This window comes from Rana temporaria, chromosome 1, assembly GCF_905171775.1.
Source record: "Rana temporaria chromosome 1, aRanTem1.1, whole genome shotgun sequence".
Taxonomy (NCBI): Eukaryota; Metazoa; Chordata; class Amphibia; order Anura; family Ranidae; genus Rana; species Rana temporaria.
Genome location: NC_053489.1, coordinates 38,095,386 through 38,113,403, shown reverse-complemented (window position 1 = coordinate 38,113,403; position 18,018 = coordinate 38,095,386). Strand labels below are relative to the sequence as shown.

General features: G+C 43.2%; 1 protein-coding gene and 1 long non-coding RNA gene across 2 annotated transcripts in view; one reads left to right on the top strand and one right to left on the bottom strand.

Moving 5' to 3' along the window:
* ZBTB7C (zinc finger and BTB domain containing 7C) overlaps positions 1-13,515 on the bottom strand; it is a 154,295-nt gene extending 140,780 nt beyond the window's left edge. The window contains exon 1 of the mRNA XM_040336611.1: positions 13,437-13,515. The gene's annotated coding sequence lies outside the window, so the exon portion shown is untranslated. The remainder of the gene's footprint in view (positions 1-13,436) is intronic.
* Positions 13,516-13,565: 50 nt separating this feature from the next.
* On the top strand, positions 13,566-15,528 carry LOC120924793. The gene is made up of 2 exons (XR_005746421.1): positions 13,566-13,906; positions 15,341-15,528. It is a non-coding gene; the product is annotated as an uncharacterized LOC120924793 (long non-coding RNA).
* The last annotated feature ends 2,490 nt before the right edge of the window (positions 15,529-18,018 follow it).

The window sequence follows — 18,018 nt, the reverse complement described above, 5'->3', positions numbered from 1 at the left end:
CCACAAATTTGCAAAAAAATGCCATCACAGAAAATGAGACCTTTGATATTTCTATAACCTTTAGCATATTTGGAAGGAAGGAGAAGGGAGGAAGGAAGGAAGGAAAGTTAGAAAGGAAGGAAAGTTAGGAAGGAAGGAAATCCATAGATAACTCAAATCAAACACATTTGAGCTACAAGCGACAAAGTTGCATAAAAAAGCCATCACAGAAAACTAGACTTCTGATATTTCTATAACCTTTAGAATATTTGGAAGGAAGGAAAGTTAGGAAGGAAGGAAGGAAGGAAATCCATAGATAACTAAAATCAAATACGTTTTGGCTACAAGAGCTACAAGCAACATCCACAAATTTGCATTAAAAAGCCATCACAGAAAACCAGACCTTTGATATTTCTATAATCTTTCGAATATTTGACTCTGTGATAGCCCCGTTTTTGGCACAAAAAAAGATGAAAAGGGGCACTTGGCTGAAATCACTGCTGAAGTCAGTATACTGAACATCCATAGGATTACAGAACAGGAAAACAACTGTTATGTTAAAAACGATGGGAACCGTCTTAATTCTAAAGAGCAACTCTACCCAGAGCATGTACCAATTTGGATTGGATTGGGGCACTGCCCAGTTCCCTGATGGCCATGGCTGCTTTGGTGGGTGGAGCTTCTTTACCCCTATCAGGAGGTTAACCAGGCTGAGAAGTTTTTAACCTCCTGGTGCCCAACCAGTGGCCCAACAAACACATAGGCCCTTTAATACTTGTTGTGCAGCCCCCAGACCCCAGCAGTCAGTAGTGGGAGCAATGATTTGGAAAGGCACTACTATGGCAGTGGTCTTTAGCAGTGTTCCCAGACTCTGTTTTATATCCTGCAGTGAGACTCCAGCAGTTTCCAACCACACCTGTAGCATGCCCACAGTTCTCAAACACATCTGTAGCATTTCCACAGTCTCCAACCACACCTGTAGCAAGTCCACTGTTTCAAGCCACACATTTGGCACCACCAATGAGGGAGGAACCTTTCCCACTCACCACCACGGTAAGGTAGCATTCTTCACACTGACCACCAGTGTAAGGACCATTTTTCTGACCACCAATGTAAGGAACATTTTTCCCACTGACCACCAATGTAAGGAGCATTCTTCCCACTGACCACCAATGTAAGGAGCATTCTTCCCACTGACCACCAATGTAAGGGACATTCTTCCCACTGACCACCAATGTAAGGAGAATTCTTCCCACTGACCACCAATGTAAGGAGCATTCTTCCCACTGACCACCAATGTAAGGAGCATTCTTCCCACTGACCACCAATGTAAGGAGCATTCTTCCCACTGACCACCAATGTAAGGAGCATTCTTCCCACTGACCACCAATGTAAGGAGCATGTAACGCTATTAGCGTTAATTTATGTACTAGGAGCGCAGCTTTACCTAATATGACAGCTGCGCTCCATTCACAAAGACATCCGCGTCACTTCCGGTACGCGGACGTCTGCGCTCCACGCTGGAACGCGGAAGTGCGTTCCAGTGTGCGGCGCTCGGCGTGCATGGGAGACCGGGCTATTTAAACCTCCAGCACTGGCGACAGGTTGTTGGAATATTCCTGTTGGACCCTGTCGCCACCTGGAGACCCTCCACCAACTCACACCAACCTTGAACTTCACTTTTGGGATACTTGGATCCTGATCTTAGTTGCTATACTAGATAGAAGGACCACCAGCGTTACACCTGTGCTTATTTTCCCAGTCTGGACTACCTCCTAACCGCAAGTATATAGAGTATATTACTGCATATTGGGATTACCATCTACTCCTGTGCAAACAGACCTGGTCCACACTACTTCTTAAACTGCATAAGGATATATAGCATATTACTGCATAAAGGGATTACCATCTACTCCTGTGCAAACAGACCTGGTCCACACTACTTCTTAAACTGCATAAGGATATATAGCATATTACTGCATAAAGGGATTACCATCTACTCCTGTGCAAACAGACCTGGTTCACACTACTTCTTAAACTGCATAAGGATATATAGCATATTACTGCATAAAGGGATTACCATCTACTCCTGTGCAAACAGACCTGGTTCACACTACTTCTTAAACTGCATAAGGATATATAGCATATTACTGCATAAAGGGATTACCATCTACTCCTGTGCAAACAGACCTGGTTCACACTACTTCTTAAACTGCATAATTATATTGAGCATATTATTGCACATTGGGATTACCATCTACTACTATGCAAACTGACCTGGTCCACACTACCTCTTTAACTGCTTGTGTTTAAAGACTATTTTGCCATATAGTTAGTGTTGTTGCCCATAGTCTGGACTACCTTCTTCTCTCTCTTTCAGAAATACATATTAACTATTGAGATACTTGCTCTAAATATATTGAGGTTTTGCTTCTATATGTTATATCAGGAGTGCTAATTTCCTACATGACTCAAGTTCAGTACCTATATATTCAAAAAGCACTTACTAAAGACTTATCCTTGTCATTGCTCTAGACAAAGGTTACTATATAGTTTAACAAGTATTAAACTATTTCTACATGTTTTGCTCCAATCAGAGGATATGATGATATAGACCCCATACTCTTATAGTTCAGTGAGAGTGAGCTGGTGGTTAATTCTGATAGGCCTCTACAGCTGGAGTCTAAACTTGAGACAGAGTGTTCTCAGAATCAGGGTCGTAACATAATATTCCAACCTCTTTAAAAAAAAAAAAAAAAACATTCAAGATGGATCCAGCTGAACTTGCAAATCATTTAGTTACACTCTCCCAAAGAGTGGATAACCTGACTGCTAACATGAATGAATTGCGTGTTCAGAATGATACCTTACGCAATCTCAATCATGCACAAGCTAGAGACAGACCTGAAGCTAAGGTCTGCCCACCAGAACTTTTTTCTGGTGAAAGGAAGAATTATAAACAATTTATTAGTTCATGTCGTTTGATGTACGAATTACGTCCGCGCACTTATTACTCTGATAGAATAAAGATCCTCACTTTAGTTACCTATCTCAGAGGTGAACCCAGAGTGTGGGCTGATACATACATAGAAGAACATGGAGATCTTTTGGGAGCTTTTGATACTTTCATTAATGAGATGTCTCTCTTATATGAAGATCCTAACAAACAGCTAACAGCTGAAAATTCAATCAGAACCCTCAAACAGGGTAAGAGGCCTGTGGAGGACTTTATTTCAGAATTTAAATGCTGGAGCAGGGAGACCCAATGGTCAGAGATTGCTCTTAGAAATCAATTTCGTTTGGGTTTATCAGAGGCTATGAAGGATGAGCTTGCTCGCGTCGTGCTCCCTGATACTCTAGAAGACCTCATGCACCTATCAGTGACTATCGATCGCCGTCTGCGTGAGAGAAAGGCAGAACGTGCAAATACATACCCAGTCACTTCCTTCAGGAGATTCAGATCGCCTTCAAAAGAGTCTCCAATGGAACTTGGAACTATAAGAGGACCTTTGACTCCAGCAGAAAAGCAACGCCGTAGAGCCAATAATCTATGTCTTTATTGTTCAGCTCCAGACCACATTGTGTCTACCTGTCCTCTACTTAAGAAAAACTCTGAAGGTAAATTTTCCCACATTAATAAATTAGACTCATCCCTTTCCACGTCTAATCGATATATCTTTATCCTTCTTACTCTACAGTGGGATCAAGAAGAGATTTCCATTGAAGCAATGGTCGACAGCGGAGCCTGCGGCAACTTTATAGATTCAAGTATTGTAGAATCAAATAAAATTCCCTGTGTGTTTAAGCAAAATCCAGTGTCACTCACTTTTATTGATGGGTCCAGTTCAACTCATGGTCCTGTTATATCTCAGACATCTCCCCTAAAGGTTACATGTGCCACTGGTCATTCTGAGACCCTCAAATTTGATATTATTTCCTCACCTGTCTTTCCCATTGTTCTAGGCCTCCCATGGTTACTTCTTCATCAGCCTATTTTCTTATGGTCCACCAAATCAATTTCTTTACAGTCTGATTATTGTAAACAGTTCTGTTATTCCCCATGCATCATCTCTTTCTCTGACGCCATTCCACATGACCTACCTGAATATTTACATGATTTCCTTGATGTATTCAGTAAGACTAATGCAGATAAACTTCCTCCACATAGAATTTACGACTGTCCCATAGACCTTATTCCCGACAGTCCTATTCCTACTGCTCGAATCTACCCCCTCTCTCAACCAGAGCTTGTACATTTAAAAGAGTACCTCGATGAGAATCTAAAAAAGGGGTTTATTAGGAACTCCACCTCTTCAGCAAGTGCAGCTCTCTTTTTTGTAAAGAATAAAGATGGTTCACTCCGACCAATCATTGATTATCGTTCCCTCAATAATATCACTGTAAAAAATAGATACCCATTACCACTCATTCCGGAACTCATTGAGCGTCTACAGAACGCCAAGATCTATACAAAACTGGACCTCAGAGGTGCATATAATCTGATCAGAATCCGTTCGGGTGACGAATGGAAAACTGCCTTCAAAACCCGATATGGCCTTTTTGAGTATTGTGTGATGCCTTTTGGTTTGTGTAACGCTCCAGCAACTTTTCAGTGGTTCATTAATGATATTTTTCATGATCTACTTGATATTTGCGTTGTAATTTATTTGGACGACATCTTAATTTATTCTGAGAATCAGGATGAACATCACAAACATGTGCGCTGGGTTCTGGCTAGGCTTAGGACACACTCTTTGTATGCAAAACTTGAAAAGTGTGTATTCAGTCAAACTACTATTTCCTTCTTGGGTTACCAAATTACTCCTAGTGGAGTTCAGATGGATCGATCTAAGGTAGATTGTATTCTGTCCTGGCCTGCACCACAAACTAGGAAAGCTCTTCAGAGATTTCTCGGTTTTTCAAATTACTACAGAAAGTTCATAAAGAACTTTTCAGCTATTGTGAGACCATTAACCAGCTTAACCAGTTCAAAGATACCTTTTGTTTGGAATGATGATGCACAGAAATCTTTTGACACACTCAAGAATAGTTACACTTCTGCTCCTATTCTTCAATTGCCAAATCCATCATACCATTTTACATTAGAAGTAGATGCTTCGCATTTTGCTCTTGGCGCTGTACTCTCCCAACAACCTACATTATCGGAACCACTACATCCAGTTGCCTTTTTTTCCAGGACACTCTCCTCAGCGGAAAAAAATTATCCTATTGGCGAGAAAGAATTACTAGCAATAAGAGATGCTCTCGCTAACTGGAGACATTTGCTGGAGGGTTCAACACATACTATCACCATCCTCACTGATCATCGAAATTTACAACACTTAAAATCTTGCAAAACTCTCTCTGCCCGTCAAGTCAGATGGAGTCTATTTTTCGATAGATTCAATTTTGTTATTTCCTACCTTCCTGGCACTCAAAATACTAAAGCAGACTCTTTGTCTCGTATGCATGAAGAACAAACATTGGAGATTCCACCATTTTCAATTATTCCATCCAATAGGATTCTGGGTACTACTATGACCTTCAATAAATTGCTTATTCAAACCCTCACTAAAGAGAGATCTCATTTACCTATGGGTTTACAACAAGAGTCTAACGGACTATTAACTTTTAACAACAAGATATATGTTCCACCAAAATTGCAACTTATGTTACTAAAACAACTTCATGATGCTCCACTTGCAGGACATCCTGGCATTACTAAGACCCTTCATCTAGTCAAGAGAAATTACTGGTGGCCAAATCTCACAAAGACAGTTCAGGACTATGTTAATTCTTGTCAGACCTGTGCCACCAACAAACATTCTAGAAAACCTCCCTATGGTCTATTAACTTCTATCCCAGTACCAAATAGACCTTGGGACGTTATTTCTATGGATTTCATAGTTGACCTCCCAAGGTCAAATGGAACAAACACCATCATGGTCACAGTTGATGTTTTAACAAAGATGGCCCATTTTGTACCTTTGAAGAGGTTACCAACCTCTCAAGAGACGGCAAAGGCTTTCATATCCAATATTCTTAAACTTCATGGCTTACCATCTCAGATCATTTCAGATAGAGGCTCACAATTCATTTCCAGATTCTGGAAAGCTCTCTGTCAAACGCTACAAATAGATCATCGCATGTCTACCGCCTATCACCCCCAAACTAATGGGCAAACAGAACGGGTAAATCAAACACTGGAACAATATCTGCGCTGTTACTGCACCCACCTCCAAGACGACTGGTTTCATTTACTTCCACATGCAGAATTTGCTTACAACAACGCCTCCAGTTCATCCTCCCAGTTTTCACCTTTTTACGCAAATTATGGTTTTCATCCTAATAATTTACCGTCTACTTTTCCTTCAACTAATGTCCCTGCTGTTCAGAATCTTTTATCAACCATAAAGGATACTCTAGATACTCTCCGTTCTAATCTTGAAGATGCGCAGATTAGACAAAAGAAGTACTACGATTCTCATAGAACAAAACCCCCATCTTATAAGATTGGAGATTTGGTATGGTTATCTACTAGGAATTTACGACTCAAGATTCCTTCTAAGAAACTTGGCCGTCAGTACACGGGACCTTTTCCAATTTCCCACATCATTAACAATAATGCTGTCAGATTAATTCTACCCTCCGATTGGAAGATTCATCCATCCTTCCATGTTTCATTAATTAAACCTTTCAAACCAAACCCTTTTCCAAACAGAGATCCACAACCTCCTCCACCAGTTCAAGTTTTTGGTGAGACTGAATATCAAGTAGAGAAAATTTTGGATTCTAGGAGGAGAGGTTCTTCCATTCAATACTTGATTCGTTGGAAAGGCTATTCTCCCACAGATGATTCCTGGGAATGCTCATCAGATATTCATGCCCCTAGACTTATTAAGCAGTTCCATCACAAATATCCTGATAAACCATCTCCTATTAGGCGCCCCGGATGGGCCCCCTTGAGGAGGGGAGTATGTAACGCTATTAGCGTTAATTTATGTACTAGGAGCGCAGCTTTACCTAATATGACAGCTGCGCTCCATTCACAAAGACATCCGCGTCACTTCCGGTACGCGGACGTCTGCGCTCCACGCTGGAACGCGGAAGTGCGTTCCAGTGTGCGGCGCTCGGCGTGCATGGGAGACCGGGCTATTTAAACCTCCAGCACTGGCGACAGGTTGTTGGAATATTCCTGTTGGACCCTGTCGCCACCTGGAGACCCTCCACCAACTCACACCAACCTTGAACTTCACTTTTGGGATACTTGGATCCTGATCTTAGTTGCTATACTAGATAGAAGGACCACCAGCGTTACACCTGTGCTTATTTTCCCAGTCTGGACTACCTCCTAACCGCAAGTATATAGAGTATATTACTGCATATTGGGATTACCATCTACTCCTGTGCAAACAGACCTGGTCCACACTACTTCTTAAACTGCATAAGGATATATAGCATATTACTGCATAAAGGGATTACCATCTACTCCTGTGCAAACAGACCTGGTCCACACTACTTCTTAAACTGCATAAGGATATATAGCATATTACTGCATAAAGGGATTACCATCTACTCCTGTGCAAACAGACCTGGTTCACACTACTTCTTAAACTGCATAAGGATATATAGCATATTACTGCATAAAGGGATTACCATCTACTCCTGTGCAAACAGACCTGGTTCACACTACTTCTTAAACTGCATAAGGATATATAGCATATTACTGCATAAAGGGATTACCATCTACTCCTGTGCAAACAGACCTGGTTCACACTACTTCTTAAACTGCATAATTATATTGAGCATATTATTGCACATTGGGATTACCATCTACTACTATGCAAACTGACCTGGTCCACACTACCTCTTTAACTGCTTGTGTTTAAAGACTATTTTGCCATATAGTTAGTGTTGTTGCCCATAGTCTGGACTACCTTCTTCTCTCTCTTTCAGAAATACATATTAACTATTGAGATACTTGCTCTAAATATATTGAGGTTTTGCTTCTATATGTTATATCAGGAGTGCTAATTTCCTACATGACTCAAGTTCAGTACCTATATATTCAAAAAGCACTTACTAAAGACTTATCCTTGTCATTGCTCTAGACAAAGGTTACTATATAGTTTAACAAGTATTAAACTATTTCTACATGTTTTGCTCCAATCAGAGGATATGATGATATAGACCCCATACTCTTATAGTTCAGTGAGAGTGAGCTGGTGGTTAATTCTGATAGGCCTCTACAGCTGGAGTCTAAACTTGAGACAGAGTGTTCTCAGAATCAGGGTCGTAACAGAGCATTCTTCCCACTGACCACCAATGTAAGGAGCATTCTTCTTACTGATCACCAATGTAAGGAGCATTCTTCCCACTGACCACCAATGTAAGGAGCATTCTTACCACTGATCATCAATGTAAGGAACATTTTTTCCCACTGACCACCAATGTAAGGAGCATTCTTCCCACTGACCGCAAATGTAAAGAACATTCATCCCACAGAGCCACCAATCTAAGAAACGTTCTTCCCACTGACCACTAATGTAAGGACCATTCTTCCCACTGACCACTAATGTAAGAACCATTCTTCCCACTGACCACTAATGTAAGGACCATTCTTCCCACTGACCACTAATGTAAGGACCATTCTTCCCACTGACCTCCAATGTAAGGAACATTCTTCCCACTGACCACTACGCTAATGCACTGTGAGCTGTAGATGTAGTAATTATTAGCAAGGCTTTCCTGGGGCCTAAAAGTTATTTCAAGAGTTCCTCCATGTAAAAAAAAGTTAAGAAAGGCTGTGCTAGAGTTGAGAAAGAGACATTTTTAGAATCTACAGTATATGTATTGTGACAGGAAGTCAGGTAAATCTGTGGGTGTTGTCACAGACGGGAGATACATTTGTGCCTGGTTTAGACAATACACCAATTGTAATTAGGCGTCGGCTGCAGAAGTAGCCAGAAAAAGGTTGGAAGACCTCAGCTGATCAGAATGAGGCAATTAAGGCCTCTATAAGTAATCCAGAGGATTACCACTGAATTGCTGCATCCTGAGGCTTTGTGAGTAAGGAGAGCAGTGTACTGAAAGTCTTCTGAGGAGGTGAGGAGGATTGATTTTTCTGTGTGATAAAAATCAAAAGACTATTGTTTTTCTGCTATATGACCAGCAGTGTCTGCCCAGCACTAGGCTGTGCCAGACCCCATAGATAGGTTCCTGTGTGGTGAAGATAGACGGCCCAAGTGGCCAGGGTTTATTTTATGTTTGATTTTGTTTATGCTGTTTGGATGCTTGCACTTGTTTCCATTAAAGCGGTGGTTCACCCTGCAGAACAACATTTTAGCATACAATTCGGCATAGTAGCGCGAGCTACAGTATGCCGGTCTTAATTTTTCTTATCGCCGTACTCACAGTGTAATCGTACATAGTAGATTCTGACTGCCCGCGGGGAATGGGCGTTCCTTTCAAGAGGGAGGGTGATTGACGGCCGGCTCTGGCACGTCACGCTCCCCGAAGACAGCCGGAGTAGGTCTCGGCTCTTCACGGCGCCTGCGCACAGACTATGCGCAGGCGCCGTGAAGAGCCAAGCCTATTTCGGCTATTTCCGGAGAAGCGTGACGCGCCAGAGCCGGCCGTCAATCACCTTCCGTCTGGATTGGAACGCCCATTCCCCATGGGCAGTCGGAATCTACTATATACGATTACACTGTGAGTACGGCGATAAAAAAATTAAGACCGGCATACTGTAGCTCGCGCTACAATGCCGAATTTTAGGCTAAAAAAAAAAATATATATTTTATTTTATAGGGTGAACCCCCGCTTTAAGATGGAAGAATAAACCAAAATCTTTGTTTTCAACCGTCTTCGACTGCCTGTCTGTATAAATTCAGTGCGTAGTGAACCCATACAAGGGGTCACACACCCCGCTACCGAGCTAACCCCTTACAGTATATACTGTATATAATCAAAATCATTTTACATTTTTTAGCCAGTAACCTTTTAAATTGTGCAGTTTTAGTTTTAATGTAATTCCTAAAAACTTACTGTATTAAAACTTTTATCCTGATTCTTTGAAGATCAAAATCGACCTCTAGTTTGACTCCACTAACTGGTCAAAAAATGAATGAAAGGTTCGCCAACTAAGGATTTAAAAGTAAAATCTAACCATGTATGGCCAGCATTAGAAACATCTAAAACAGCCATTATAAACCAGGATTCCTTGGCACGCTCGGGTTCCTCCAGAAGTTGCCTGGGGTTCCTTGAGCCGTGGCTAATGGACCTCCCATCTAATGTTACAATATATTTATCTAATGTTGCCTTCCTAAATCTAAGTCCATTACCACATAGCGGTAGCATGACACCAATGATCGGTAAAGGTGGCATTCTAACCACCACACTAAGGAAGGAGACTTTCTTCTCACAGGCCACCAATGTAAGGTGCTTTTTCCCCTGTTGGCCACCAATGAAAGGGGCAATCTTTCCATTGGCCACCAATGTAAGGGACATTCTTCTCACTGACCACCAATGTAAGGAGCATTATTCCCATTGACCACCAAAGTAAGGTGCATATATTCCGCTAATCACAAATGTAAGGTGCATTCTTCCCTCTGACCACCAATGTTAAGGGCATTTTTTCCACTGATCATCAATGTAAGGTACCTATAGGTAGATTCAGGTAAAAAGGCTTAAACTTGCGGCGGCGTAGCTTAGCCTGTTTAGGCTACACCGCAGTAAATTAGCTAGGCAAGTACATGATTCTCAATGTACTTGCCTGCTAATATACGGCGGCGTAGCCTAAAGCGGGCAGGTGTAAGGGCGCCGAATTCAAATGACTTGGAGGGGGGCGTGTTTGATGGTAATGAGGCTTGACCTCACGTTTTTGAAGTTTTTTTTTCACTGCGCATGCGCCGGGCGACTACATTTCCCAGTGTGCATTGCGGTTACATACGCCGCACGGGCCTATTGATTTTGACGTGGACGTAAACGACGTAAATCCCGATTCGCGGACGACTTACGTAAACGACGTTAAAAATTCGAATCTCGCGGCGGAAACAGCGGCCATACTTTAACATTGTTATTCCACCTAATAGATGGAATAACTTTAGGCCTACTAAGGCCTTATGGAAACGGCGTAAATCGACTGCGGCGGCCGGGCGTACGTTCGTGAATCGGTGTATCTACTCATTTACATATTCTACGCCGACCGCAATGGAAGCGCCACCTAGTGGCCATCCAAAATATTGCAATCTAAGATAGGACGGTGCAAGCCGTCGTATCTTAGATATGTTTAAGCGTATCTCTGTTTGAGCATACGCTTAAACATAGGTCGGCGTAGATTCTGAGTTAGGTCGACTTATCTACTGATAAGCTCTACCTGAATCTACCTACTTGTTCCTACTGACCACACATATAAGGTACTGTACATTGTTCACATTAACCACCCATGTATAAGCTACATTTTTCCCATCGACCACCAAAGTAAGAAGCAATCTTCTGAATGACCACCAATGTAAGGTACATTCTTCCCACTGACCACCAATGTAAAGGGCATTTTTCTAATTGTCCATCAATGAAAGGTGCATTATTTTGACCGACCATCAAAGTAAGGGGTATTCTTCCAACACTGACCAACAATGTAAGGGGCATTCATCCCACTGGCCACCAATATAATAAACATTCTTCCCACTGGCCACCAATGTAAGGATTATTCTTCACACTGACCACCAATGTAAGGATTATTCTTCACACTGACCACCAATGTAAGGATTATTCTTCCCACTGACCACCAATGTAAAAAGCATTTTTCAAACTGACCACCAATGTAAGAAACTTTCTTCCCACTGACCTCCAATGAAAGGAGCATTCTTCCCACTGACCTCCAATGTTAAGGGCATTCTTTTTACTGGCCATCAATGAAAGGCACATTTTTTCCACTGATCGTCAATATAAGGAACATTCTTCCCACTGACCACCAACGTAAGGTACATTCTTCCCACTGATCACCAATGTAAGGTACATTCTTCCCAATGATCACCAACGTAAGGTACATTCTTCCCACTGATCACCAATGTAAGGTACATTCTTCCCAATGATCACCAACGTAAGGTACATTCTTCAAACTGACCACCAATGTAAGAAACACTGGGCCAGATTCACGTAGAATCGCGGCGGCGTAACGTATCCTAGATACGTTACACCGCCGCAATTTTTCATCGCAAGTGCCTGATTCACCAAGCACTTGCGATGAAAACTACGCTGGCGCAAGGCGGGCCAATTCAAATGGGCGTGTGCCATTTAAATTAGGCGCGCTCCCGCGCCGGACCTACTGCGCATGCTCCGTTTCTTAACTCCCGCCGTGCTTTGCGCGCCGTGACGTCATTTTTTTGAACGCCGGCGTGCGTAGCGTACTTCTGTATTCCCGGACGGCTTGCGCAAACGACGTTAAATTTTTAATTTCGACGCGGGAACGACGGCCATACTTTAGACAGCAATACGCTTGCTGACTAAAGTTAGGGCACCAAAAAAAAAACTACTAACTTTGCTACGGGAAGCTAGACTAGCGGCGACGTAGCGAACGCGAAAAACCGTCGTGGATCCGCCGTAACTGCTAATTTGCATACCAGACGCTGGTTTACGACGCGAACTCCCCCCAGCGGCGGCCGTGGTACTGCATCCTAAGATCCAACAGTGTAAAACGATTACACCTGTCGGATCTTAGGGATATCTATGCGTAACTGATTCTATGAATCAGTCGCATAGATAGAAACAGAGATACGACGGCGTATCAGGAGAAACGCCGTCGTATCTCATTTGTGAATCTGGGCCATTCTTCCCACTGACCACCAATGTAAGGTATATTCTTCCCAATGATCACCAATGTAAGGGACATTCTTCCCGCTGACCACCAATCTAAGGGCATTTTCCTAATGACCCCCAATGGACTAAATTAGCAGGGGTTCCCTGAGACATGAAAATGATATCAAAGGTAAAAAGGGTTGAGAAAAGCTAGCTTAAAAAAGTAAGAAATTTTATTTAAAAAAATTATATATAATAATTTTTAGGTATGCTGTGTGAATGAACACATAGAGACAAAATTGACTGCAAAAGTGGAAATACCCCTTAAAATGTAATTTTCCCTTTAAAGCTCCTTTGGCTGCTGGGACTGAAAGCTCTCTGCAGATCAGGGCAGCATTAAAATAACAAAACGCTTAGAAAAAAAAAAAAAAAAAGAAGACAAGCGATCTCTGATTGGCTGCCGTGAGTTCCGCCACCTTGTACATTTTTGATGTCAGGAGCTGAGCCGAGGAGAACTGTCATCCTCCAATTCTATACCATGCAGAAGAATAGGAAGGACCTTTTATTTTATTTTCTTTGTATCTCTCAGAGAGCCGTCGTTCGCAGGCACAGAAAGAAGCGAAAAAAATTGGAGCAAAAAAGAAGCTTTTTCCACTGACCTTTCCCTGCGTCCGTTGTGGCAGGCGGCGACTGCAGAAGTGCTGAATTGATGTAAAAAAGTAGGAAAAAATATCAGGCAGGCTGCTGTGTGGGGTGGTGGGGGGGTGGGGGGGGTGTGGACTGCAAATTGTAATTGATTTGTATGAAGAGAGCGCTGCTTCCTAGGAGTGGTTTGAAGAATGTACTCCCACCACTCCCTGTAAACCAAAACTATTTGGCATGGAGCCTCGCCAGTCCACCTGTACGAGGAAGCTGGGCTGTGCGGCTGGCACCCTCTACCACCTTTTTCAGCGCGCCTTCCCTGCGCCTCGCTCAACTGGTTCTTCCTTTTTTTTTTTTGTTCTTTTTAGTTTCTTTTTAACCCCTTTTTGGTTCATCGACGCCTAGACGTCCAGACCAAATGTCAGATACATCGACGATAACTCATTTGCCTATCTAAAAATAACCCGGTCCTACGAAACACGTAAAGGTAATAGTTACCAAAATTGTATAAAATAAAAAGTATAAAATACTCATAAAATTGCATAAATCAATGCCTTATTTTATTGTATTTTTTGCTTGTATCATTGGGCTCCGTTCACACACAGGAATTGTGAATTGCGGGCAGAATTGGCGCGATTCTGCCCACGATTTAAAAAAAAATAACCCGGTCCCACAAAACACAGGAGGTAATAGTTACCAAAATTGTATAACAAAAAATAAATAAAAAAATGTATAAAATGCTCATAAAATCACAAAAATCTGTGCCTTATTTTATTGTATTTTTTGCTTTGTACAAATGTATCATTAGGCTCCATTCACACACACAGGAATTGTGAATTGCGGGCAGAAAATTGGCGCGATTCTGCCCACGATTTCAAAAAATAACCCGGTCCCACAAAACACGGGAGGTAATAGTTACCAAAATTGTATAACAAAAATCAAATAAAAAAAAGTATAAAATCACAAAAATCTGTACCTTATTTTATTGTATTTTTTGCTTTGTACAAATGTATCATTAGGCTCCGTTCACACACACAGGAATTGTTAATTGCGGGCAGAAAATTGGAGCGATTCTGCCTACGATTTCAAAAAATAACCCGCAAAGTTTAAACGTAATAGTAACCAAAATTGTATATATAAAAAAAAAAAAAAAAAGTAAAAAATGCTCATAAATTCACAAAAATCTGTGCCTTATTTTATTGTATTTTTTGCTTTGTACAAATGTATCATTAGGCTCCGTTCACACACACAGGAATTGTGAATTGCGGGCAGAAAATTGGCGCGATTCTGCCCACGATTTAAAAAAATAACCCGCAAAGTTTAAAGGTAATAGTAACCAAAATTGTATAATTTATATTATGAGAAAATATTTATAATAAGAAAATAAAAGCAAAATATAAAGAAATAAATATATATATATATATATATATATATATATATATATATATATATATATATATATATATATATATATATAGATAGATAGATAGATAGATAGATAGATAGATTTATATATAATAACAAAAATATAATAAAAATATAAATATAGTAAAAAATAATAGCAAAATATGGCCTGTTCATGAAGAGGGGTAACTCTTTCAGAGCTGAAGTGGATAATGCAGACCCCATGCTGCCCCCAATAGCCCCTTCTAATTTTCACTTGAATCGTCACAAGGCGCAAGGGGCGGAGCTTTACAATGAGGTGCGTTTTGGGGACCGCAATGTCTGGACACAGCCCTCTATAGCAAACATTTTCACACATAACACAATTTCAGACACGTTTCGCATTTTAAAAAGCAAAATTGTAGTAAATATTTTTTTTCTATATAAAATAATCCAAATAAATGAAGAATAAAAGCAAAGAGTTACAATATTCTAAAACATTGATCCATGAAAAATCCCGGAATATCTTCTTTTATAGATGCAGAGAATTTATTGGGATGAATAAATCACAGACGAGAGCCGCCACGCTCCCAGCATTAAATGAGATACCGGCAAATCTGAAATATGACACACCATATACCAGGGCGGTGTTTATGTACTCCATAAAAGACGATTGTTTTATCACATGTTAAAGGATATTAAATGATAAAATGTGATGAAATATTACTACCTGACTCTGTCTTTTTATAGAGACCTTGTCGCCAGACCATTAAATTCAAAAACCGCTCTCCCATAAGATTATATGTGGATTTTACATTTTATGCCAGTTATTTACCTGCTTTTGTGTAGACATCCAAATGCCCTGAGCCCACTTGGGTGCCACCATCTTGGATGTGATGTCAGCAGACTCAGAGCTGTCACTCAAATGACGGTTTATAGTATTCCCCTTCTCTCCTCCCCCTGCAGCCCCATCACATAGGAAGATGTGGGGAGGAGCTGAAGAGCTGGACCAGCACAGACAATAATTATATACTCCCAAACAAGAAGAGGATTTTGAAGTTCAATCAGAAGGGGTCTGTGCCAGGGAACTGACTCTTCCTGGAGTTGTCAAATTTTCTGGCACGTTCCAAGCCATATTTAGAGACTTCAAAGAGGTGTGAATTACTGGGCGTGCCGCAATGCATACTGGGAAATGTAGTTCTTACATGAACGAGCGCCGCAAACCAGGAAGTGAATGAGAGAACAGAAACTAGAACGCCGGAGGTGATATAGATGAAGGAATTTAATAGGTATTTACTAGTTTTTTAACAGAATCGTTACACTCTTCTGTCTACCTTGCAGACATTGGGGCAGATCCACGTACATCGGCGTAATTTTGCGTCGGGCGTAGCGTATCTAAGATACACTACGCCGCCGTAACTTATTATTTTTCTTTTGGAATCCTCAAAGAATTTGCGCCGTAAGTTACGGCGGCGTAGTGTATCTTTGGCGGCGTAAGGGCGCGCAATTCAAAACGATGTGATAGGGGCGTGTTTTATGTAAATACGTTGTGACCCGACGTAAACAAAGTTTTTTTTTTAACTGCGCACGCGCCGTCCGTGGGGGTATCCCAGTGCGCATGCTCGAAATTAAACCGGAACAAGCCAATGCTTACGACTAGGGTTGTCCCGATACCGATTCCGAGTTTTTTCGGCGGTACTCAGACGCCGATACCCAGCCCCGATACACAAATAGAATACTTGCCACCCGTCCCCCCCCGCCGACCGCCGCAACCGAAGCCGCAATCCGCCGCCGCGATACGCCGCCGTTACGCCGCATCCCCGCTACCGCCGACTGTGTAATACGGGCGGGAACATTACAGCTTTGAATCGCTGTAATGATTTGCACATAAACACTCCCCCTTGCTCGGGTGAACTGTCCAATCCCGAGCAAGGGGGAGTGTCTATACGCAGCGCGGGGCCAATCATTACAGCGATTCAAAGCTGTAACGTTCCCGGCGTATTACACAGTCGGCGGCAGCGGGGATGCAGGTAAGTGGAACATGGCTGGATGGGGGGAGACGATGGCTGCATGGGGGGAGACGATGGCTGCATTGGGGGAGACGATGGCTGCATTGGGGGAGACGATGGCTGCATGGGGGCAGACGATGGCTGCATGGGGGCAGACGATGGCTGGATGGGGGGAGACGATGGCTGCATGGGGGGAGACGATGGCTGCATGGGGGGAGACGATGGCTGGATGGGGGGAGATGATGGCTGGATGGGGGGAGACATGGCTGGATGGGGGGATACATGGCTGGATGGGGGGGATACATGGCTGCATGGGGGGGATACATGGCTGCATGGGGGGATACATGGCTGCATGGGGGGATACATGACTGCATGGGGGGATACATGACTGCATGGGGGGATACATGGCTGCATGGGGGGAGACATGGCTGGATGGGGGGAGACATGAATGGATGGGGGGATACATGGCTGGATGGGGGGGATACATGGCTGGATGGGGGGGATACATGGCTGGATGGGGGGAGACGATGGCTGCATGGGGGGAGACGATGGCTGGATGGGGGGAGACATGGCTGGATGGGGGGAGACATAAATGGATGGGGGGGATACATGGCTGGATGGGGGGGATACATGGCTGGATGGGGGGGATACATGGCTGGATGGGGGGATACATGGCTGGATGGGGGGGAGACATGGCTGGATGGGGGGGAGACATGGCTGGATGGGGGGAGACATGGCTGGATGGGGGGGAGACATGGCTGGATGGGGGGGAGACATGGCTGGATGGGGGGGGAGACATGGCTGGATGGGGGGGAGACATGGCTGGATGGGGGGATACATGGCTGGATGGGGGGGAGACATGGCTGGATGGGGGGAGACATGGCTGGATGGGGGGGAGACATGGCTGGATGGGGGGAGACATGGCTGGATGGGGGGATACATGGCTGTATGGGGGGGAGACATGGCTGGATGGGGGGAGACATGGCTGCATGGGGGGATACATGGCTGGATGGGGGGGGAGACATGGCTGGATGGGGGGGAGACATGGCTGGATGGGGGGGAGACATGGCTGGATGGGGGGAGACATGGCTGGATGGGGGGGAGACATGGCTGGATGGGGGGAGACATGGCTGGATGGGGGGAGACATGGCTGGATGGGGGGGAGACATGGCTGGATGGGGGGGAGACATGGCTGGATGGGGGGATA